Raw genomic sequence first — 25255 nt, forward strand, 5'->3', positions numbered from 1 at the left:
AGAAGCAGGAGCTTGACACAGGTTTAAAATTATGAGGAAGAAACTGTAATTGTCCAAACAGAGCTGCTCTGCACCTGTGGGGAGCGGTGAGAAGTTTGCTACTTCTGCTCTTCACTCACTTTTGAGTGTGGTGAAGAGCAGGTATTAGATACTGGGAATTAAGAGGCAGTATTTATAGGAATGCCTGACTGAGTCTGTAGACAACCACTACTCTCTGTCCCAAGGCCTCCTAATTACCAATTTTTTTTCCTATGGCTGGAAAGCTGATGCAAACTGCTGCTAGGTGGATAATAGCAGATGTGTTTGCCTCTGAGCTATTGGCAGCCAAATTATGGCTTGACCCGAAGTTCCTTAAAAGATCACTCCAAGTTTTTCTCTTACTTGGATGTGGATGCAACTACTTGGTTGAAGAAAAATTTAATCAATGAAGGCAGCAGCAGCACAAAATGTGCCATGTGAGATCAGCTTCAATTGCTGTCAGGAGGAAGAAGCTGTGGGAATCACTGCTTTTACAATATTGTGATTACACCAAATACAACATTCCATTTTGGATCCATCCCAAATCAAACTACTTCTGAATTCAGGACAAACATAAAGGATTTCCTGAATCAATTTAAATATTATATTCAACTCCCAATTTTTTTTGAATGCTTTCTTTTCATCTGGGCAAGGAGTTGGAATGTTTTACTCAGCAGTGTGGTAGAAATAGGAGGAGGGTGCAGATAGACCAAGGTTCTGACCTGGGGCAAAAGATAAATGAAAGAAGGAAATCTAAGCCACGTCACACCTCAGAATCATGTCCTGACTGCTGGGAGTGTCTCTCCATGCTGCATGGTTTTCTGACTGGTGGTTGCACAAATTTTCTCAAGTTTTTCCCTTTAAGCAGCAAGTATTCCTCAGAATTTACAGATAATTAAGTCTGGCTGAAACAGAATTTTTTTTCTGCCAAGATCTTTTTCCAGGCAAGACATAATTCAGAATTGATAGCAGGTATGTAGCAGAAGTCTGCCTGACTGTGCCATACAGAGGTAATAGAGCCTGCAAAATGACCCCAGAGGGACAGGAGTCGTGCCTTCCCCCAGCCTTTGGACATGATTAGCCATTGTTAGTCCTATAGTATATTCATCTCAGAGCTGCAGAACCTCTTTGTAACAAAGACAAATGTATATTGTATTTCTCCAGCTAAAAAGAGATGAAGTTGGCAATTTATAATGTTGAATTGCAAGTTCAGCCGAGTTTGGTGGTTTGCAGAGCTTAATCCTCTTTATTTAAAGTTTTATTCAGTGTGGCTGCTTCATTCTGAGCAAATTTTTCAATTGACCCTCAGTAGATGGGGAATCATTTACAGCCTTTGACAGATTTGATCTCTTATCATTTTTAACTAGGGATTTGGAGATGTAATTATTTTAATGCTTTTTTAATTTGAAAATTAAACTTGCATTTATTTTAAGAATAAAAGGACTAATGAGTTCCTCAGAGGGAAGGCCCTGCAATGAAATAACAGAAGCATACAGTAAGAACATAGTCTTCGAGCTGGTTTGGGAGGAGCTGTCTTTGAGCCAATTCTAAGATCAAGATTGTTGCCATGTTCATTTTTGGAAGCCTCCTCCATTGATTTTTCATTTGTGTATTCATTAAACTGAAAGCTCACAAAGTGCAGTTGATAATTACCATCAATGGTCTGGTTTGAATTCTTTTCAGACAAAGTTGATAATTCAGCTAAGTATCTGAATGGCTGAGGCTGCTTAATGCCAGCCTGCTACGTTGCCTTTCATTTCTTCTCTTGAAGGCCTTTGTGAAACAAAGCACGGGCACACACACTGATTATCCCCAGCTTTTCCTGGTGGTGAGATGCCAGCTCCCCCGTTGATGTCTATCGTATTTTTGCTGCGGGAAGTTTGGGCACAACAACCTTGTTTTAACAGAAATTAACAACCTTTTATTTTACAACAATGCAAATTGAAAATAGTTGTATCAAGCAGCAGATCAAAATGGTCTCTCCTACCTGTGATTTAGGCAAAATTTTGACCATTCACTCTTCAAGAACAGGGATGCAGCAGGTACTGCTGTACTGTGAGGTTTCCCATTCTTTAAAAGGTACAGGAAGACGTAGGTGAAAACAGGCCCTCCACTACAAAAAGAAGGTGTAAGATGAGAAGAAAAGGTTATTTTAATATCACAGCTTGCAGGTTTTTGATGGCTGTTCAAGTCCAGTAATAGCTTGTGGTAAGAGTTACTTTTTTTAAAAAAACTTGAAAGATAGGGACATCATAATGTGTAACAAAGGGTTTCATGAGAAAAATGACTCAAACACAACCCAGTCTCCTGTCAGCCCCCAAGACAAGACTCCACAAATAAAGACTGGAAGTGAAAGAAGTTGAAGACCCCTAAATTCTTCAGATGCAGCTTCCAGACTGTAAGTAGGCTCTCATCTTCCCCCCGCCGTGGTGGCTGCTTTGTGGGGGTGGAAGATATAGCTGCTGAACATGCAGAGCACCGAAGGATGCTCCTGGCTGAGACTTCTGATAAGCCTGCTGTAAGTGTGTTCTCCATGTAATCATCCCTATTTAGTATTTTTTTAATGACTAGTTGAAAGTTCCCCAAAATTTAAATAAAATTGGCTTGCTAATGAAAATCTGAAACATGCAAGAACTGTGACCTTGATAAAATTTTCAGTTTTTAAATATTTCTGGTAGAGTATATTTATGCTTTTTCACAAGGAGTGCCTAGGAAAGGGTGCCATGAAACTGCCAGGCATCAGCAAACAGATAAATCAACATTTTGATATTTTGGCTTATGTAGCTCACAACATCCAGAGATCATGAAACACCTCAAATTTCAGACTACTCTTGTTTCATAGATTAGAAGAGAAAGGGGATAGCTCTTGGTCCTCCAGTAATGTGCTAAAAATTAGTGGAAACCTTTCCTTGGCATTATTTTATCGCACTTTAAATCTGTGTGATTTTTTTCCCCTTAAACAATGTGATAATTTAGGTAGGTTTCTGTACTGGCAGCCACAACACAGAAGGTATGGTGAAATTCACAGAACTTCTTTTGTATGAGAGCTGTCGTGCCCCAACACGTCGATTGTTATTTTTAATATCTCAGCTCTGAGACAGCTCTGTCGAAAGGCAGCTCCTGCAGCATGCTCAGCACCCACGCTCCCTACCCTGGCTCCAGGTGCCGGGAGGTGGTGCTGATGGAGGTGAGGGTGCTGTGGCAGCCGGTCTCGGGTCACCCATGGATCCCTGTGGCCCCCCATGCTGTGCCAGCCACAGTGTTGCAGCCTCAGAACTGGCTGGAGTAGGGGGATGGATGGGGTTTGGGATGGTTTGCCAGAGCAGATTACACTGGGGTCTGTCACAGCAGGTTAAATGAAAGCATGCCTTTTGATTTACAGTACTTGTCCAGGTTTGCTAATACAGGGACATCCAGGCTTGTGTTGAGGGGCACATTGCAATCAGATTCTTATTTCATTTTTCTTCTGAATAGAAATGAAATGTTGTAAAATATTTTATTCTCCTAGCCTGGTTATTTTTTCAGCATGGGTCGTTACCAAATCACTGCATCACCGTCGACATGCCTGAAATACTTATCTTGCTTCAGTTACATTTCTCTGGAGCCCTGGCTGGCTGTGTCTGCCAGATAACAGAGGGTGCGCCTGGAGCTTTCTGTGGGAGCCGAGGTAAGTCATATTGTGTAGGCTGAGGTGTTCTAGCTTCTGCATACTATTGCTCATGCCTTGCAGTCCTTGGAGTCACCTTGCTGCCTTACTCTACTGACTTTTTTAAGTGCTGCAGTGCTGTTTGTTACTAGGTGGAGAGCAAGGCTGAAGACTGCTTTGAGGAGGAGGCTGCTGCAGCTCTGGAGTGGCAGCATCCAGACCCTATTTACATTGTTCTTCTGGTCTCCTGTCTTCAACTGTAGTTATGCAGAGAGAAGCTGTTTACTTATTTTGCATGGCTCCCAAATGTCATTTAAGCATTATTAACACGAGGGTTACTACCTCCCAAATTTCTAATTAAGGTCTTCCCTTCAGTCTATTAGCTGTGCTTTTCTGGACATATTCTTTAATTAGTTCTGACTTTCTGACTCCAGTGCAAAGTAGTTTTTAACTACTGTCTGCAATGCCCACGAGTGGTGAGTCAACCTATTAAAAATTAAAAATCAATTTTAGTTTCACCAAATGAACCAAGTGCTATTCCATCTTATTTTCATTATCACGATGACTAAGAATCCAGGTGTTGGAGAAAGCTTTACAAACAGGGAGTAAAACCAGCCACAGCAACAGGCCCTGGCTGAGGGAAGGGTTGTGCCCCCATGACCTCATCCCAAGGAAAGGAGGGGATGTATAGTAGAAGAAAATACAAGGTGGATGACTTGATAGGATGGGGATGCTGAAATCCCTGGGTTTTGATGTCTGCCCTGTTATGGGTGCTGACCTGACCCCACCTGGTAGCAGCTCTGGGGGAAGGAGACCCCACAGATGTTTCCCTTCCTGGTTTTGCCATTCTGAAAAAACACTGTGTTTTTTCACAGCCCTGGGGAAAACATCTTAGAGACTTTAGACAGCAAAAACCCTGAAGATAATGGCTCATCATAACCTCAGGTCATTTTTATCTGGGTTCATACTGACCTTTTGAAGTCACACCTGTGCGCTCAGCACATAGACATCCAGCCTGGGTCCAGTGCCTGCTATGGTTCCTGTCCCTAGTGTGACAGGAGTGTGGGGTAACACACATCAGCTCCCAGTTAATGACTACCACCCACAAAAAACCATTCCCACTCTTCCCCTCCACCTCCCACTAATGTCCTTGTACCCCTTCAAGGAGCTAAACTGGCCGAAAAATCCCCTTCTGCTGGCTTTTGTTGGTGCTGGCTGGGGAATGGGACAAGGACATGCCTAAACCTGGGCCAGGGAGAATCACCATTGTCTCTTGCAGTGGCTGCTGGTGTTTAATGGACTGTAATGAGCAATGTGAGGACACCAGTGTCCAGAGGGATCAGAGGGGAAAGGACATCCACCTGGAACAAGGAAGAGCATGACTCCCCTTGAACATATGTGAAGATTCACATCTAGATTTGCAGCCCTCAGAAAAGGAAAATTTTGAGGCACAGAGCTGTGATTGGGCCCTTTATTCATGCTGTCATGATCGGATGCACACTGGTTCAGAAATCTGCTCAAAGCCACTTGCAAGATCAAGGCCTTTCTTTGTAGCCTCTTGTAGACCAAAGATGGTCTCTTTTTCTAAAATGCTTCATGCTCCTGCAGCCTTTGCAAAAGGAGGAAATTATGCCAGCTCTCTGAAACATTCGTGTGAAAACTTTTTGGCTCAGACTTGGTGTTCACCTTTGTGCTCAGGCTTGATTTTCTAAGTGTGTGCATAATTATTAATGTATTCATTGAGAGTATTTCCCATGGTGTAAAACAACTCTAAATAGATACCAGAACAGAGGGTCAATCCAACCACTGTGAATAAAAGGTTAAAAAAAAAAAAGATCTGTAAAAACAGGTCAAGAGGAGTCTAATTATGGAGCATCTTTTGAAAAAGATTTATATGTAATTTTGGGTATATATTTCAAAATTTAAAAAAAATTCACAGACCATACTGATTTTGTGTTAACGAGAACTAAGGATAAATTATCTGCACAAATCTAAATATAATAATTCTGTTGTGCATATAATTTAAAACATACTATAGCACATCAAATGCTCTTTGAAAATAGTAAATTATTCACAAATATCGACATTGTCTGTCAAAATTTAATACTTGACAGTTTGCCACAAGTAGAAGAAAGCCATGGCCTAAAGTGTTTTCTGGACCATGTAAATTTTCCCCAAGTGTTTTTGCTTTTGCTTTAACCAAGTAGCATCTGAGTGGCAAAAATTATGCAGTACTAAATTGTGAGGTGCTGGGAATAAAGTCTTAATTCCAGGGCCTCTACTCTAATTTTGGTTGAATTCTTCTGCTAGCATCATGGCCAGTAAGAAAGGAAGACTTTCGGAGCTCAATTAGCAGATTGAAAGAGGGTAAAAAGAGGAGTTTAAATTTACCATTGGAAAATGTTTTGGACGAAAGAACCTGGAGCTGGGACTGACTAGGTCATAATGCAAGGATGATTGAACAATGGGACAGGTTGCCCTGACAAGTTGTGCACTGTCTGTAACTGGAGGCTTCCAGCATCCAATAGGACAAAGTAACATGGTCTGAAGCCAATGCTGACCTAGTTCTGAGCCATAAGTTGGATCTGAAATCTGATGTCCCTTCCTGTCTGAGTGACTTGGCCCTTCAGACTGAATGGGTCCGCCGCAGCCTCAGGTGAAGTGGCTTCATAGCAAAACCTCCAGTCCCAAACACCTGACAATGCCTGTTTGGAGTTCACCAAGTCTGACTGCCTCAGAACAACCCAGAGCTCAGGACAGGGGAGCTTCATCCCTCACCAAGTCAGGATCTGTGCATGGCAATAGGAGCATGATCTACCCATCTGTAGGACCTGTGTGCTCCATTGCTCCTGTTCCCCTGCCTAAAATGGGCATTACCCATTTAGGTCAGACCCATAACCTAAAGGGATGCTCATGGAAACCATTTCCCTCCCACCACTGATGGGGAAGAGCCTTCAAGAGAGAAGCAAAAGCAGAGGAGAGGCTGACAGGGCTGTGTTGGTATCTTCCCCTCTCTGGGAGCCACCTCTTGCGGATGGAGAACCCAGTCCCTGGGCTCAGGGCCCCTCATTCTGGTTCTGACTTTGCTCCATTTTGCCTTGGTTTGTTTTCATGGTCCAGCACCTGCACTGCGGGGGTCCCCCCTAAATTCTATTGGCATGGAGGGGCCCACACAGCAGACACCAGCTGGGCATCACCTGTGATGCCCAGGTCTTCAAAGGTCTACCCTCCGTCTTTCTCAGCTGAAAAAGACAATGTCTTCACATGCTGGCATGTGAACTCAATGACACATCCAGAGGACAGGCTAAGATAGCCAGTCACCAGGAGGATATTTGGGGACCACTTCCCGCTCCCATCTTCTCAGCATCCCAAGGTGGCTGCCAGGGATGGGGCTGTCTGGGGCTCACGTTAGCCTCTGTGCAGCTCTTCTCTTTGACACTGCTGGAAAACCACTAGGCATGATGGGCATCTGGACCCAGAGAGGTCCAGATGTTCTGCCTGTACATGTGAGGGATGACCCCAACATCCCAACAAGCACCAGGAGCTCTGCAGCCAGGACTTGGCTCAGCACACATTAAACAAACCCCTGTGAGGAAGGGGAAAAACCTACCCAGCTGATCAGCTCAGCATTGCAGCTGGATCCTCAAGCACGGGTTGCAGGAGAGTTTTATTGCATCTCAAAAGGGAAAGACTTATTTCCTCACAACTCCAGCAGAACATCCCACCCATTTTTCAAATCCTTTGGCAGTATTAGTCATTTATGACTATAAGTAATGATTTTCCAGGCCTCCCTTCACAGCCAGTAACTAGGAGAAAAAAAAAATACGCCAGAACAGAAATTGTTTGTGTTTCTAAATCACAAACATCAGCATTGTGTTATCCTAACTGCTATCATCTTTATTTTTAGTATATTTAATCAACTTGAATGCTTTCAGATATATTTTAGTCAGACCACTTTGCTCTAGCTTACCTCCGAGTTCTGGTTGCCATGGCATAACAATGATTTCTCTTCTAGCTAAAAATAAACCTTCAGCAACAAATGTATTAGCCATTAAAAAAAATCACCAAAACCAACAAAAAACCCCTCAAAACCAACCAAACAACCAAACAAACAAACAAAAAAAAAACCAAAAAACCCACCACCAAAAAAACCCACCAAAAAACCAAAATCAGAAAACCCCAAACCATTATGAAAAGAAAGCACCTCCTCATATACCAATTCACATCACCCCACACAGCTGCTCCTTTGGCATTAGTTGTACAAGGTCTTTGATGGACTCTCTCTGCCTCTCCTTTCCTATTTACACACTTCTATATTTTGGTTAAGGAAAGACAGACAAATGCATAAAACATTGCAAACATTTTAAAAACAGCATAAAATCAAGTGCTGTAACAGAGACTGCTGGTCCTAAGTGAGGCAGAACTGCCTGTCCTCAAAGCCTCTGTAGCTCCTGGGTGCTGTTGGGAGAAATATTTTCTTTCTTTGGCATGAATCCAAGCAAAGGAAAAATCCCTTCCTTGCCAAAGAGGCTGATGGAAGACAAAGCTGGGGCATGAGGTGCTTCTTCCCCAGTGTGGAGGCAGCCCTGACCCCACGCCTGCTCAGCCACCTGTGACCTTGGCAGGGTGGTAGAGGATGGGTGAAGTTCTACTGCAGCCTGGTACAAGGCATTTCATCCCTACTGGTGAAAAATTCTCTCCTTTGCAGCTACATGTTTTTGTCAAAGACAAAGCAGTATGTTACATATTTAACAATAAAATTAAATTACTGGAAACCAAAAGTCAAATAAGTCACCTTATGAGCACCTCCACATGATTTGCAAGTGTTAATTTAGAGGTGCAGAAGGCTACAGCAATGCTCGAGATCATAAAAAAATAATATTGGTAGGTTCAGGGAGATGTTTTCTTTCAGTTTTGAGTACAAAAACCTCTTCCTTTCTCTTACAGTCCTCTGTGAGTGCAGTGCAAAAGGAAGAGGGCAAGTCTGGCCAGGTCCGTCCTGCCCTGCCCTCATGCCTCTCAGCCCAAATGACTGGGTAACCTGCCCACTGAGCCCTGGAAGGAAATGCCTCAGCCACGCAGATCCCAGCACGCCTGTACACGGGTGTGGAGGAGAGCACACAGCTCGTTCTGTTCCTTGCTACCAAAACAGCTGCTGGCCAGCCACGGTGAACACAGGCAAAATGGTAACCTGGATGCTTCTGAAGTTCACTTAGAGAAAAAAGACTGCAGCAAAGAAAAGAATACCATCCATGATTTGGTGGAAGATGACTGGCTCTTTCCCAAACTGTCCATATTTGCCAGGTCCTTACATTTGTTGATCCTCATGCTTCTCTTTTAGCCTGCGAGACTGATCCTTGTCTGTCTCTGTAAACACAGTAGATAAAGGAAGGAGAGGAGCAACTCCTGTCCCCAAGGACTGCCTGGCTCCTGTCCATGCAGCAAAACTCCCCATCCTTGATGTCATCAGCACACTGTTGAGAACAATATGCATAAATGTATATGTATAAAATACACCTATAACGCTGCTGTCCTCTTGTAGCTGCTAAGAGCAGAAAGGTTGGTGGCTTTGAGAGTGTTTCCTTGTGAACCTGTTTCCTCAGCTCCTGCAGAGACAGCCAGCAGGGTAATATTGACGGTTAAAACCTGGCAGGTTTGGGGCAAGGAAAGCTCTGTCCTCCAAGACCTGTGTGTCAATGCTGGGGAGCTCAGTGGGTGTTCCCCAGCCTGCAGCAGGGGAATACACTTTCAACATGCTTGCAATGGGTGCCCGGTCCCCCTTTGACCAAAAACAGATGGAGCATGGGAATTTCTGTAATTGGCAGCTCTTTCAGTGCAGGAGATGCCCTGGGGCTCAGCACTGGTGTGGATGCTAGCACAGTGGCTAACCAACCCAGCAGGGTCACCAGCTGAACTTCTTGTTTTACCTGTTGGCAATGCCAGCATAACACTACCTGAAGAGCTGGCCTGAGATCCTCTCCCAAATTTGTACCTATATCCACACAAGCCAGGACATCACTCTTCTGCTTTTCTTCACAAAACATGGCCCTCAGGCCTGGAGTTTGTATTTGGGTAAGAGAACAAAGCTGCGCTTTGTAGGTGGATGGATTAAAGTCTCAGGCACAAGGCTGGGCCAGCATCCCCAGGTGTGACCTGAGAACCTGCAGGCTCAGGGAGGCTCTCCAAAAACACACTTGATGTTTCTTCCTTCTCAGGCTTTGATGGACAGAGAAGGTTCATCCCATCTCCTCACTAGTGAAACACGACAGTAAAGAAACCAATGTCACTAACACTGCTGATGGGCTTTGTGAAGATGGTTTTTCCATAGTTCCACTGTCCAGCCTCCTCCTTTCATGTCTTAGCAGCACAGGTTTGGAGGAACAGAAGGGCAGGTTCCACATGAGCCGTGCCATGAGCTCACAGTGGAGGGGCTCACAAGCTGAGTGAGGATGATGGGGAAGCTGGCACAAGAAGCACCAGAACCATGCCAATGCCACCAGTCCTTGGAGGAACATGGCCTTCCACTCAGTCTCTTTCTCCTCTGAGCTGTGGGAAGAGTGAGAAGATGGTGGGTCTGTCCGCAGGTCCCAGTCATGGCAGAGTGGCTGTGGAGCTTTTGCTGCCTCTTCCCCAGGGCCTGGCTCCTGAGGAGGATGTGTAACAGCCCACGTGCATAGAAATTTCTGGAAGGGCTGCTCAATCTTGAAATTTCTTTTGGGAGAGACAATGAAGAAAGCAGATCCATTTTCTGCCCAAACTCAGCAAAGCTGCCTTTAGTGGGCCTACAGAAACACTCCTCTGTCTCTCCATTTGAATTTCTGTTTTCCTTTAGAGCTCACATTTTTTCCTTTCTGCTGCATGAGTTCAGCTGACGTTTTTAAAGATCTTTAAAATCCCTATTGCAGTGTCTAATGGTTTTCCCAGAGCATCTTCCCTGTGTTTTACTCTCCTCCTCTCTTTGCTCATTATATCCATATTTTCTTCTGGAATGTGTCTCCAACCAGCTACAGAAGACCTTTCCCTCCTGAAATTATTTTATTACTAGTTCATCATCTTGGAAACCAACTGTTTTCCAGCTCTGCTTTTAATAGATGATGTCATTTCTCTTCACAGATACCCAAACCTGAGTTTATGAGAACAAAAATCCCTCTGTTGATTATCAGCATTGTCATTGTTTGGGCTTTATTTATATTGTTTCTTTCCACCTTTCCTCACAAAGAGAGGCTAAACCCACTCTGATGCACTGCCTATCATGACTGTCAACTAGCTGGCATTGTCATTATTTTCACTGAAGCCAGAGGGATTTGTCTGCACTCAGCTAAATGTGATTGTGTGTGTTTGCAGGCTTGAGAACAAAAAAGAAATGACAATATCTGAAAACTTATGATAATTTATGGATCTAGACTTCCACCCCACTAATGGAATCCCTGTGGAGGGTGAAACAAACTGCCACTGGTCTGAAACAGGATCATGCAACCTAAAATAGCCCCATGCTGCCTCACTCCAAAGTGCTTGGCATTTTTTGCTGTCATCTGTCTGGCGGACCTAAAACAGCAAGGGAGCCTCAAAACGTGGCATGGCCAAAAGAGCTCCCTGAGCTGTTCAGCAAATGCAAAGAGAATAAGGGGTTAAAATCCAAGAAATAATTTTCTTTGAATTTATCTGAAAAATCCATCCTGGAGGCTTCTGCAGGAAATGTTGCAAAAACATGCCATACACTGGTGCACTCTCGGTGCTTCCAGTACTAAGTACATTTTTTAAAGTACATGCTTTAAGGTCAAAGAGGTGGCAAATCTGTGGGAGAATCTTGCATCAGACTCATAAGAGCTTCAAAAAATCGCAGGATTTTAATGACCTCTTCCTCCTCCTCCTCCTCCTCCTGTGAGCCTCTTGCCTAGTCACTAAATTGTTTTCCTGCTGCTCAGATGTCATCCAGCAATGGAAGAAAAGTGCCCAAAAGCTGTGTGCTGGTCTCTGAATGCACAGCATGTGCTGCTGCCCATTCACAGGAGGAGAGGCACTTTCAGATGACAGAAAAGTATTTTAACATCGCCACAGAGGCTGAGAGCCTGGCTCACCCCTGGGCACATCAAACATCTGCACAGCTGTGCCTTGGGTGCCTGGCTGGGGGAATCACGGAGCCGCACCTGCGAGTCAGCTCACTGTGTGGCACTGCTGCCAAACCATCACCCAAGGGAGGAGAGCTAGCTAGCAAGGTAAAGGTGGTTTGTAGGTGGTTTCCATCAGGACTGCACATTCAAGAGATGACATTGCCCCCTTGGTTAGCTGAGTGTTGAGGACACTGTTTGGAGGGGGCTGGTCATCACTCTAGGGAAGTCAGAGTCTGCTAAGCAGACATCATACACCTATGTGAAATGCCAAATTTTGGGCTATTTTTCAGCTATTTTCACCCATTGAGTTTCATCTGGTTTTCCATGCTCTTCCTCTTGCCCTGGTTTTATTCTGCCTGCATTTCTGTTTAACACTGTAAGGGAGATGCTGTCTTTAGGTTTTCACTGTCCTTTGTAAAATCGTATCCAGAATAGGTATCTAATGAGGTCAGGTAAAACACCAGTGCATTCACATGCTTAGATGTCTATGACTCACCCTGACCATTCCTGATAGAGCCCTTTCTAAGGGTGTGACTTTGTTTAAAACTACAGGTACCATGCCTTGTACCTACGTGTAGATAAATATATGTTGTGTGTGTGTGTGTATACACTCATATAAATAGTCTTTAAGACTGTATTTACATGAAAAATACATATGAAGCTAAAATAAATATGTACGTAGTTAGATTTTGGTAGCACTACAGCCAAATGGGTTATAACTCACCTTCAAATGTACAGTCACTGTCTGCTGGTGCTGTGAGTAGGTTAGCTGTTGGTTAGGTCTTTTTCTGTGTGCACATATCTGTTGAATTAAGAAAGTTACTGATTTTCCTGTGTAAAAGTATAAGTAAAACTACATCGTGGAGGATGCTCTAATGAGCTTGCACAGGAGACCCAATACTGAGAGCACCTGCTCAGCCCCACTCACTCCTCAATCAATTCAGAAATCTTGGTGAGAGCATCCAGCATGTTAGGGAAAGCTCTTAACTATGGCTAATTTGTGATTATTATGCCAGAGGAAATATGATGCCCTGGATCCTGATATGAGGAGGTGATGGTGGGCACAGCTCCCCCAAAACCTATTCCGGGGTCTGGTTTTCTATCTCATTCACTGTGGGAATCTGCTGTGAAGCAGAGCAGCCCTCTTCTCCCAGCCTGCTCACAAGGAATAGAAATCTCCAAACTCCTCTGGTGGGTTTCCAAACTTCCAGATTGCTACAGATTCAAGATTTTTTTGACATTGTGTTCCAGATTGAAGTTTTCCCATGGATCATGTTCGTAGTGGAAAAAAGAATCACTCTGGGTCAGAAAAAAATTAATTTAGAACTGAGATATTTTTCATCACAAAAAGATTTTGCAACATTTATTTAGAACCACATATCAGAAAATTCCTGTTTCTATACACATCCCTATAGAAAAAAAAAGTTAGGACAAAAGATCTCAATGTGCTCCAAATGTTTAGGGTTTTCTTTTCTTCCCACATTTAAAAACAAACAAACAACCCAAACAACTCCCCTCTCCCCCGTATGGTTTAAGAAGATATTCTGGATTTATCAGAATGCTTCTGGGCATAAAATACCCAACCAGAAAGACCTGCACTTGGTTTTGGTTCCTTGAGTCCTCCCTAGGAACTTGCTCCTTTCTTCCATGGCACACCCTGGTCATTCCTGTGGCAGCCAGAGCACCTCCTCCTGCAGCTCCAGGCACAGCAGGCAGCTGTGGAGCATTCAAGTCCCAGATCAGGCCACAGCTTGATCTTGTAGCTGCAAGGGAAGTAAATGCTGGCCTTGCTGCTCTCTGGGATGCTGGAGCTGGCCAGGCATGGAGCTGGGAGTCAATTTCTACAGGTCAGAAGTTAATAGAACTGTTCTTATAACACAGGCACCTTGACAATCAGCTTTGACAAGCAATTCAGGAAAGCTCCTCTGTACTCCTTCGAGCTCCTTGAGTTTCAGGGTATCAGGGGCTCTGCTGTTAAATTAAAGTAGCAAAACCACAAAAAATGTTGAAGAATTGGGGCAGCAAGTCTGAGAAAAGCTGTGTCTAGAGCAAGGGAGATACAGGAAAGCAATTCCTCTGAGAACCTCCTTCTGAGTAGTGTTGTCCAGATCTTCTGTTTATGGACCTGCACATGTCTGCATCGTGTTGTTTTTTTCTGAGTTCAGAGTTCATGGACCAGTGCAGAACAAAGAGGGATTAGTAAAACAACCACATCAATATTTTCTAGCTTTTTCCTACTTCTTTTTCCCTTGCTCTTATTCTGACTTGTCTTTATTAGTAGAATTAATGCAGGACTAAACCCTTAATTCCCTACATACTAACTGGCCACAGTACTGCTGTCCATGGGGGCATTATGGCAGGGCCAGGACTGAGTCATGGAGCTCAGGGATAACTGACTAATGTAGCAGCAGAAGATTGCACAGCTCATTTTGATCTGCACTTTGTTGAACAGGGGCCAAAGTTCCAGCACTAATGTACAATTTGATGTGGGACACTTGGGCAGATCAGCCCCACAGCAGTGCTGGCACATACCTATATTCTCTCTACAACTATGTCAGTCTGTAAATACCATTTTCAGCCAAGGCTTTCTTGTGAATAGTTATAAGACTTGGTAAACCTTTTGTTCAGATTGGGACTGACTTGGGCAACAGCAAGAAAATACCCTGAAAATTCCTCCTGTCACTCTGTGAGGCATTGGTGGGATTTGTGGTCTGAGAGTCTGGGCAGCGGACACGCTGCAGGGACAGTGCAGGTTGCCAGTATTTCACCTCCTGCCTCCATCCTGTCCCTGCTGTCTGCCATGTCCCACCATCGATGTCTGTATGGCCTTGCAGTGACAGTTCTCATGGGAAAATCATTTATAAAAACTCCTGTACTGAGTTTGCATAGCTAGATCTGGGTAGCAGGGGGCAAAGAGAGGTGTCTTTTGTGAGAAGCTTCCAGAAGCTTCCCCCATGTCCAGCAGAGCCAATGCCCAGCTCCAGGATGGACCCACTGCTGGCCAAGGCCAAGCCCATCAGCGACGGTGCTAACGCCAACAGTAGGCTGGGGCTGGATCCTTGGAGGGGACACCACTGACCCAAATTAACCAAAGGGTTATTCCACACCATGTGATGTCAACTCAGATATAAAAGCTCAGGAGAGAAGGAGGAAGGGGGGAAGGGAGGCGTTAATTTATTTGCAATGTTTGCCTTCCGGAGCCAGGGCTAAGGGTGCTGAAGCCCTGCTTCCCAGGAAGTGGCTGGGCACTACTCACTGATGGGAAGTAGAGAGTAAAGCCATGGTTTTTTTCTTTCCTTGTGTGCATGCAAACTTTCTCTTTTGCTTTAGTAAACTGCCTTTACTCAGTAAAGGCAACCTGTGAGTCATTTTCCATCTTATTTTCTTTCCCCTGTCCAGCTGGGAAAAGGAGTGATAGAGCAGCTTGGTGGGGACCTGGCATCCAGCCAAGGTCAACCCACCACAGCTACAAATCTAAGTTAAGCAAAATTTCCATGTTAAAAACTGTCTTATAGGCTGTCTGCCAGCAGCCTCTAAAATAAAAAGGAAAAATCACTCTTTAAAGTGAAAAGAAGGAAAGAGTTGCTAAAATTTATGCTAGGCTTGCATACAAAATCCATCGAATTTTCATGCTGGCAAACATGAGGACTGGGTATATCAACAAAGCTGTTAAAAATTGAGTTGCTGAGCACCACAAATAAAGAAAGGTCCCTGACTGTAGGGCAGGGCCCAGCCCTTCCTCTGAGAGCTCGAGACTCTACAGTTGCCTGCTTGCTGCAAATGCAGCTCCAGGTTCCAAGTGCATTTGCTCTTTGAAAACAGAAATTACCTTTTAGATGGGTGTTTTTGCAGAGTTTGAAGCAATGACTGGGCATTCACCCACTAGCTCAAGATACCTATGGACTTATCAAATTGCTTCTTTTTTTTTTTTGTACTGCTTTTCCAGAGTTACTGGTGTAAGAGCACTGCTTGTTTTGACAACGTGACATACGTGCAAGACAGTAAAGGTGACCAAAGTGGCCTCAGTTACTCAGTTACCAGTGTCCAGACATGCCAGGCTGCCTCCCTGCAGCAGGGTGTGTGCTGCCACCACCCTCCTGCCTTGCCACCAAGGCTTAGGAGTCCAAGAACGAGCAACAGGTTCTCTCCTGGATTTCCAACAAGTAAGCTGCAGCTATCCCTCAGGTCTGTACATCCTGAGTCAGTAAGCTTGCCACCTCACTGACCTTTGGTTGGCCTATGCTGCATTTTAGCTTCACCTTCTGCCATGTCTTCAATTATTTGTTCGCTCAAAATTTGTTTTATAGGGTTGTAAACCAATGAGGTCGGATTAATGAGTGTGTAAACAGCTTGGATCATACCCTCCTTCCCATTTCTCACACTAACTGGAATCCTGTGTTATGGTATCTGTCTCTGATTTGATAGATCAGAAATCCTTACTATCAGACTGCCAATTTCATGGGCCAGTTCCCTCAGCTCTGGGGATGGAGATTATCTGGTCTTTTTAGCTGGAATATATTAAACTCAGAGTTTAGCTTCCATCTGCAGCAGAGTAATTTCCATTTCTCTGAACATTTCCATTAGTCATCCTGGCTCTGACCCTGCAGTCTAGATAATTATTCTTATTGAATTGCAGCGCCAAGCTAGTCTCTTATGTTTTGAGACCTGAATAAATTGTTACTCCTTTTAACCTGAGCAGGAAACTAAATGTCAGGATCTCACAGATAATTTCATTTGGGAAGGTAAATCAACAGGAGGAATTGAGTGGCTCTGAAGAAGTTTTGTTGGTTTGCTTGCAAAGAGGTGCAAAGACCAGAACAAAATGCTCTGATGGGTTCCCAGCTGCCTGTCCCAAGCCCATATGGATGGTGCTGGAGCAGCCAAGACCAGGCAGGGCTTCCCACAGAGCTGGGGCTACTGTCACTGTGGCCACCCTACCCTGCCCGCAGTCAACTGCAATGCCTCCTGCCCAAGCACGCAACATTTTGTTCATCTTTGAGAAATTTTTCTCATTAGCCTATCATTATAATTTAATTTTGTTATCTGTTAACTTCAACCAAATCTGCTCATGCCCTTTTGGACCAAGGTCATGTTCTGCAATGAGATTTTCTATAACCAGTCCAATGGATGACAAATTAGGTTGAGATAATGTCACCCTTACTTGGTTCAACCACAAGTGAACTGCTGCATTCAAGAATACCTGGGGCTTGTAACTATTGGCAGAACTATTTTCCAGATAGCAACTCTGAACTTCAGGTCTTTTCAATGATACAATTCTCAAGAGTGTCTATTTCTGCTGAAACTGCAAAGCATTCTCCCACTTCAAAAGCTGCTGCTCAGAGTGTGTGGCAGAGCACACCAAGTCTGTTTCACAGTCCCTAGTTCCCCAATCATCTCTTCCAAAATTAGCTGGTAACATCCCTTGTTTCTGTTTGAATTGGTTTCTCTGTTTCCTTAACAGCTCATAGATTGCTCACTGTTCCTTCTGTTTATCTGTTTGTCTATCTATCCATCTATTATCTTTAACCTTACCTGTCATGGTCATTGTTTTTGCTCCACCATTGTCTATACAATATCCACATTTTCTTCCCTTCACTCACCCTGACCAGCTCCATAAAAATTGTACAAACACTGCATTTGTGTGTTTCTGATCTTGTGCACATTGTTACCTGTGTCAGGCCCAGTTCCTCCCCCTCTGCACTTTAGGCTGTATGAAAGCTTTTTTCAACAGTTGGATTTTCCTTCCATCCTTCCTTTTCTCATTCCTTTGTCCATGGATATCTCTGCTTTTAAATTGCTTTTCTCTGTCTCGGTAATAAAATCAAGCAAATGGCTTTACTGAGTCTCACATAACTTCTTCCTCCTAATTTTTTTTTTGAAAACTCTTCTATTTTTAGGCTTGTCAGCATTTATCCCACCAGAGTGGTAGATTAGGCATGCAGGTGAAGTCCCTTTGCCAAGAGAAGTTCCATTCCTGGAAATGGCTATTATTGCAGCAAGAATGTGATGAATGTTGTGTTCGTGCTGTGCTGCCATGAGGGATGTCACATGAGTTTTCTTTGTCCTGGACCCCTGAGTACTTTTCAACATTATTATCAAAAACTTATAAGAATTTGCTGATTATTTGGTGGAAAGTTAATCAAGCTGAAAAGTAGATTAACTGCATTAATTCACTTGCACTTAGCTTTTACTGGAGTTTACTTATTCAGCAGTTATTTGCTGAACTTGGAGATTGTTTACTTCACCTTGTGAACAAACCTTTATGTCTACCTGCCTCTGTAAGTGTCTGTAGCTTTTATCTTTTAAGGTTGTCAAGGTCGGTGTAGATATACAAGACACAGCATCTTGACTCATCTGCCCTGGCCCCTGGCTGGGGCTGGAAGTGTTGAGATAGCAGTGCCACTGGCTTTTGTTGGGATCACATGGAGGGTTGCACCTCCTGGGTCAGCCAGGCATAACCTGGCAGGAAAGAAGTGATCCAAGGAGAGCAGTAGCAAACCCATTGGTGTGATGATGTGAAAACAAGCCTTCGGGCCAAAAGGCTTTTGCAGACATAGACTGACCTGTTTGAATAGCCATCATACCCCCCGGTATGACTGCACCCCCCACTAGCTGGGGCTGTCACCATGACACCAGGGCCCCATCAGAGCTGTATGGAGACTCTCCATGCCACTGTGGCAGCCCTTCATGCTGCTAAAATCCCTGGGGAGCTCACACTGAAAGGGAGCTGGAGCACTCACACAGTCCCTTACAGGGCTGCCTGTGTGGTTGCCCATCAAGGGCAAATAATGATCACCTGGGGTGGGACTTCACCCGAGGATGCACATCTAAAACTGAAGGCAAATCAGATACCTACACCCCACTGCACTTCAAGAGTGACTCAGACACTCAGATTTAGGTATACACTGGAAGGTGAGAGGAACAAATTTAGGAGTCCACCAAATGAACCTAAATCCTGTTTTTGATGACCGATAAAACCTTCATCTTCTCCAAAGGTTTCCTAAATCCCTACAGCTGTAAACCCAGGCACTTAGTAAACCAGTTGGAGGCTTTTCTGCAAGGTCAGTCACAGACCCAGAAAATGCTAATGGTTATCCTCCCATTACACACTTTCTCCATCCATCCTTGGGCTGGAGAAGATACTCCAATCCCCACCTCATGCCTCTTGTGCTAGAGCTGGAGGGAGAGCAGTGACTGCTCCTCTCCTGCCCCACAGGTTGTGCCACAGATGTGGGTCAGCACAGCTGTTGGGTGGCACACACAGGGCAGGGGAAGCAGTCACTTCTTTCTTTCTATTACTCATGCCTGGGGAGGGAGCCTGTGTTGGACTGGGGATGGAATCTATGTGTGCCCATCCCCTCCTCTGTCGGTCAGGGCAGAATGGCTTAGTGCTGTTCCTCCTTTTGCCCAGTGGAACTGCAAGAGGGGTGCATTTTCTTTGCCATTTCTGACACCTCTAATCGCTGTTTCAAAACAAGCTTTCTGAAACTCAGGAGGAAAAGCATTTCCCTCCCTTCTCAGCATAGATGTGTTTTCCTTGTTGCCTGTCTTTCTGCACTGCAGTACCAGCAAATACGCCTCACAGGAACATTCAGGCGTCTATTTGCTCCAAGATAGGAGCACCGAGACTTTTATTTCCACTGCTTAACATGTTTAACCTTGTTTGTCTACTAACAAACCCCATTTAAGTGCTGCTCTTTTTATTTTGGTTGCTGTTGCACAGAAAAAGAAAGTTCATCAGGAGAAAAGCCTCTCTGCTCATGCCAAAGCTTGAAGAAAAATAGGTTTGGGTTTGAGTTTCATTTTTTTCCCTTGCAGAGAGGTCTAAACCAATCACAGGGCTCCTCAATTCCTTCAGTGAGTCTGCAGCTGATGCCCCCTGGGAGATGCTGTCTGGGACCACAGGGCTTCCCATCCATTTCTTGACCACCTGGCAGTGATGCAGCGGCACAACTGGGAAAGGATGGCAATGGGGAACAAGTCAGTGTCCCCAGGCACACCGATCCATCTGGCAGGTTGTCCTGAGACCACATGGGGACAAGGATAACCAGGAGTGGCCTGTGCAGCAGCCAGCTCATTCTGCTGCATGGGGTGCCAACCAGGGCCACATGTCATGCATTCCCACGAGAGACAACTATCCTGAGGGGCAGTACCTGACTGGCATGTTACCATTTGATGTGTATGTTAAGCAGCACTGATTGCAAATTAACCATTTTTTAGCCTGCATTAGAGTATTGCCATAGAATAACTCTGCACGGCATGAAAATGCCCACTGATGGCAGGGCAATTTGAAGATTAAAATAAGTTCCCCTTGAAGTGGGATGTGCACAGTTACAGCTTCTGCAAGGTGATGGTTTTTCCATGGTACCCCAGCCTGGGCAGATAAGTGCACTGAGAAAACATGAGTCAGAATGCTTCCAGAAGAACCCCAATGCAAACAAAGAAGCTGTCAGGACTGTTTAACTGAGCACAGACTCTTGGAAGCACATTCTAAGCCCTGGATGATAAATCCCCAAGTCGTGCTGCACTGAGTTGGAGCGTTCCAACAGCAGGAGCCAGGATTTGCCCCTGGGTGATGCAGGTGACCTTCTAACTCATGGTGCTTCTGCCAGCTCTGTACCATGAAACCACTCTGAGCACCAGATTTTGCTTCTGGAGAATTGTGAGAGGTTGGGACCAAGAGCAGGTCTGCACCCCCTGTGGGCAGGGAGCATTTCAGGGAGCATTTCAGGGAATATTTCAGGGAGCATTTCAGGGAGCATTTCAGGGAGCCCTGTGGCTCTGTGCAGAGCACCTTGGGCGAAGGGGTTTGGGTACAGTGCGTCCCTCAGAGTGCACATCGTGCTCATGCAAGGCAAAAAAGGGGGTGGAGGGTGGAAGCAGGGGAGAAAGGAAACAGCTGCCTCACGCATGAAAAGATTTTCCAAACTCCCATGGTTAGATTTAATAGCTGGGTGCTGCAAGCTCAGGAGAACAATGTAATTTATGTCATTACTGCTAAAAGGCTGGTTTGATGGCAAGGGCTTCATTTGAGTTGCCTAAAATGTTTAACAAAGGGGAAAGTGAAAACAAACATGAAAGCTGTATTAAAAATTAGGAGGATTTTGGGGAGACTGCCAGGTATATTTTTCCAGTGGTACAAAGTCCTCTCCTGACAAACAGCTCATTTTGCCTATGCTAACTCTAAGATATGAAGCTGGAGCTAGAGTTAGAGGGAAATAATTAGGTTTTGCTTTAGCTACTGGAACAGTAGTTGGGTCACCCTGTTGTGCCTGAATAGCAGAAGGAATAGTGTGATTTTTTTCTTTCAGTATTAATTGTCTCTTCTTGAAAATGTACTTAGCATCTTTTAAAAGTATTTTGGGGATGGGAATGGAAGGAGACAGAATAGGTCCAAAGGGAGGAGGTCTGGGTGGTTGTGCCAGACCCACCTTTTCTATTAGTGCATTGAAGATGACAGTCCTGTTCTCACAGCAGCAAAAGCAGTGTGTGTGGCTAACCCTGCTGTTCTGCCTGGTTCTGTACATGGTGCTATTTTTAATGCACCAGCTCATACAGCCTTGAGTGTAGCATGGTGGGAACTCAAGTTTAAAAAGTGCTGCTGCTTCACGAAGGCACCACCAGGCTGCCCTCAGCTCTGTCTGCTATGAGGCCATATGGTGCTGGGTATGTCCAGTCCTCTCCCAGGAGCTCCAAATGCTACTGAGTGCTGCAGGGGAAGAACAGCTTACAGGCAGCACATTCACGATTTTCTCAGGGCTCTGCTGAAGCTGGGTCAGGGTGCCTTCCTTGGCCGCCTGCTCATCCTCTGCCAGCACAACACTCTGAAGGACTCAGCCACACCAGGAAAACTGAGACAGCGTCAGCCTCTGGGTCACCATTTAGGCTGAAGGGCTTCTCTGGGACATTCTTGCCTGGAGCAGACAGCTGGCATCAGCTGCCATCCTAGCCAGGGTCCTCCTGCAGCGCTGCTTAGGGTGGTAGTGCCTAAATCACTCACGTTGGGAATTCTCATATTCAGGAACACAGATCCCCCAGCCTGCAGAGGCCTGCACCTGCCTGTATTTGCCCACCATTTGGCACTGGTGGGACCACTGGGAGCAGGCCAGGTGCTGCCAGCCCCTTTCCCTGAAGAGGCACGTGCTCCTTACACCAGTTTGCATTCCCACCAGAGGCTCTTCTCCCTTGTGCAGCCCCAGGCAGGCGTGCCAGGGCCGCTGGAGATGGCGGTGAGCTCACCTTCATCCAGCAGCGCTCATCTTCGCTCGCTGTTAACCGCAGCCAACCGGGCAGCAGTGATTTTGCACAGAGCGGCTGCCAGGCCATTCAGATTATCTGCTCCAGCGCTTTGAGAGACAGCTGGTAAAGCAAATAGTAACAATCCAGAGAAATTATCTTTATTTGCCTGTAAGCACAGCACTGTAATGCGAGGCTCAAATGAGCCTCTTTTGGCACGCAAGGTCAGCGTTGCCTTTTGCATATGGCATGTATTAAGATAAGTCCCAGCCCCACATAGCATCTCTTAACCAAGAAGCTGCATTTCAGAATTAGATGTATTTTGTTGCTCTTGTCAGAGATCAGCTTACAGAATTGCCTGACAGGGAGATTTTAAGGTCCATGTGTGCAAATACTTGAATACTTTTGGATGAGTTTTAAGAATACATTATTATACTTTTTATTGCTCTAAGACTTGTTGCTGTGCACAGGAGATGGTCACCAGCATCCCATCAGCTTTAATAGGACAAGATGCAGGACATACACTCCAAAAAATCCCGATTTTCATAATGCTGAACATCCCATTCCCCATCCCTTCTACCCGTATGAGATTAATGTTATAAAGCTGGTGGTTATGAAGGTGGTTTCTTATAGTGTAAAATATGCTTTTTGTTGAACAAGCCAGGCCTGCAGATCCTCAGACTCTGAAGATCTCTGTAATGTAAGTGTCTGACATTATTTTTCTGTGATTTTTTTTTTTTTTTTAATAGGTGTGTGCTTTGCTGCCCCGTTCTCTGACTCTGAAGCCAGGGAAACATGGCAGGAGAAACACTCAGCGATGAAGCTGCTGGATCTCAGTATAAGGGTCCCAGGCACTTCACAATGCACCAACATACAGGACTTCCACATGACTGAGGCATTTGTGTCAGGGCCCCAGGAAACCTCTACCCTCTGTCTCAGCTGCCACTGCCTATGGATCCCCACCTGAGCATTGCTGAAGGTGCTGCTGGGCTGTGAGGGCTGTGTGAGGACAGGCACATCACACATGGCCAGCACTGTGCCAACCTGCTTGCAAGAAACTTCTCTCTTAGCCAGTAGACCTGCAGTCTGTCCTCTGGCTGGCTCTTCCATGGAGGTTTCCAACAAGGAGAGTGCTTCAGTGCTGGAGCCAGCTTGGAGCAGGTGCTCCATGGAGATCTGACTCAGACATGCAGGTTGCCAGATACCCACCAGCTGCCAGAGTATTTCAGTCATTAATAATGGCAGGATTAAATGAAAAGTATCAACAGTGTTTCCAGAATGAGCCAGGCTTTTCAGCTTTACTGCCTTTTGCTTTTTCTTAAAGGATCCAGATCCAGCATGGATGGTGCCCCTGGAAAGGTCTTTGCTCTTCTTCAGGTTGTGTTCATCATGTTTGTACCATTCTTGCACCGTCAGTGCCACTGAGTGAGGATGTCACCAGAAAGAGCAAATGCTACTCCTGGCACAAACATATAAAAACATTTCACTGTCTCCACTGTACCATCCCTTCCAAGGCAGAACATTTGAGGCACTTTGTCTTTTCCCCCGTGTCCAGCAGTGGCTACTGAAAATTCAAGACATTGGTTTGGGTAGCTCTGGAGCATTATGGCTGCTGCTGTGCTTTTATTCCCTTCCATCACTATGCATTTAAGTGTTGTATCACTTTCAGCACTATCAATTCCTTCATCATGCAATAAACTCCACTGCCTTGCATTTGTGCTGTCTTCAGATGTTTTCACTTGTGGAGTTGTATGAGACAACTGGTGCATGGACTGAGCTGGATCTGCATGCAGTGTGCTACTCACCAGTTGTCACATCTTCACCTCTGAGTCTCATCATATTAGACTCATCTCTGTCTTGAGCAGTTCTCTTTTTCCCACTGCTGACTGCAGAAGTTTTGTGTATTGCTAATCCTTTTCATTCTTGTCTCTGGCTCACTTTGCTGCTGCTGATGTATGATGTGAAATGGCAGGCTAATAACGCTCTACAATCTTTCAAGTGGGAGTACAATAATTTTATAAAAAAGCTCCGCATTTTTGTCAGTTTTCAGATTTGGTGTCTATTTTGAGTCCAGGTTATTGAACACAATGAAGTGCAACAATGCCTGGATCGAGGTGACTGGAGTTACTCTAGGACCTATGGTCTGTATGTAATGAAAACCTTCAAATCATCCCTTTCTACAGGTACCTGGAAAGCACTGCTGTGCTATGCATCTAGTTTTCCCAGTTAGCACCATAACCTCCCAGTCTTCCCTGGTATTTATGAAAGTAGCTGTATATTTTGCTACCAGCCAGTTCTGCACCCACACTGCTGTTACAGGTTGTTAACAGCTCTATTAATCATTGCTGCCAGTTTGGAAGGAGAGCATACCCAATTCCTCACCTCTTGTTGAATTAAAATGAATACTTTCTTCTTCCTTCTTTGTCTCCTGCCTGTTTCAGTTAATATTCAGAAGCATTTTTGCCCAGTCTTGCCATTTCAGGGCTTTTACTAGGCGAGTAGGAATGACAGATTTGACAGTGCCAGCGAGCTCTTCTGCCAGGTGGTTTTTGCTGACCAAGTTGCAGAATTGTTCAGATTGAAGAGGACCCCAACAGAGCACCCAGCTCTGAGCAGAGAAGGGAGTTGTGGGAAGATGTTTCTGTGGTGTGAATAGGGTGAAATTTCATGGAACACTTGAGTGTACCTCCCTTTAGGCTCCAGCAGTACTAGTTCCTATGATTGCGGCTGGGCAAACGGTCAACAGCCAACCCTGAAGATGTGGCAATCACTTGTTCTGAGTTCAAGAATGTCCAGGGTAGCTCCAGGAGGCAGAGGCTCGATAACTACCCTTCCCATGGCTTGCAGAGAGGAGGACAGCCTGCAAAAGCTTTAATCACATTTGCTACCCAGAAACCAACATTTGCAGGAGAGTTTGCAAAACAGTGAATTTCAAATGCCTGCAGAACAGGCACTGGAAGTGAATTTCAAATTCATGTCAAGCACTAGTGAGAGGAAGTTTCTTCCAAAAGCCACGCTCAATCAGGGAATAGATACACCCCGTGACCTTGCATCCCATCAACATGGCATGAGTGCTGAGAATCTCAATTAGCACCGGCAGTGCTCACAGCAAACATTAAACGACCATCTCCTGGGCTGGAAGAGCTTATTCGAAAGTTGATGGGTGAAGGATGGAAAGCATGTTGTCACTGAAACTCATCACCTGTCTACTAAAGGGATAGTGACAGAGGTTGTGAGGGCTTTG

At 45.0% G+C, this 25255-nt stretch overlaps 2 long non-coding RNA genes across 4 annotated transcripts; one reads left to right on the forward strand and one right to left on the reverse strand.

The window, feature by feature from the left end:
* Positions 1–7059: 7059 nt before the first annotated feature.
* On the reverse strand, positions 7060–10057 carry LOC135293820 (uncharacterized). Of its 2 annotated transcripts, XR_010355916.1 has the most exons (3): positions 9956–10057; positions 7635–9138; positions 7060–7470 (listed from the first exon to the last, which is right to left on the reverse strand). It is a non-coding gene; the product is annotated as an uncharacterized LOC135293820 (long non-coding RNA). The 2 variants fall into 2 exon arrangements; XR_010355915.1 differs by lacking the exon at positions 7060–7470 and having other exon boundaries at positions 7536–9138.
* Positions 10058–10074: 17 nt separating this feature from the next.
* Positions 10075–24060, forward strand: LOC135293819 (uncharacterized). Of its 2 annotated transcripts, none has more exons than XR_010355913.1 (3): positions 10075–10232; positions 15722–15960; positions 22761–24060. It is a non-coding gene; the product is annotated as an uncharacterized LOC135293819 (long non-coding RNA). The 2 variants fall into 2 exon arrangements; XR_010355914.1 differs by having other exon boundaries at positions 15722–15938.
* The last annotated feature ends 1195 nt before the right edge of the window (positions 24061–25255 follow it).

This window comes from Passer domesticus, chromosome 2 (assembly GCF_036417665.1).
Source record: "Passer domesticus isolate bPasDom1 chromosome 2, bPasDom1.hap1, whole genome shotgun sequence".
Lineage (NCBI taxonomy): Eukaryota > Metazoa > Chordata > Aves > Passeriformes > Passeridae > Passer > Passer domesticus.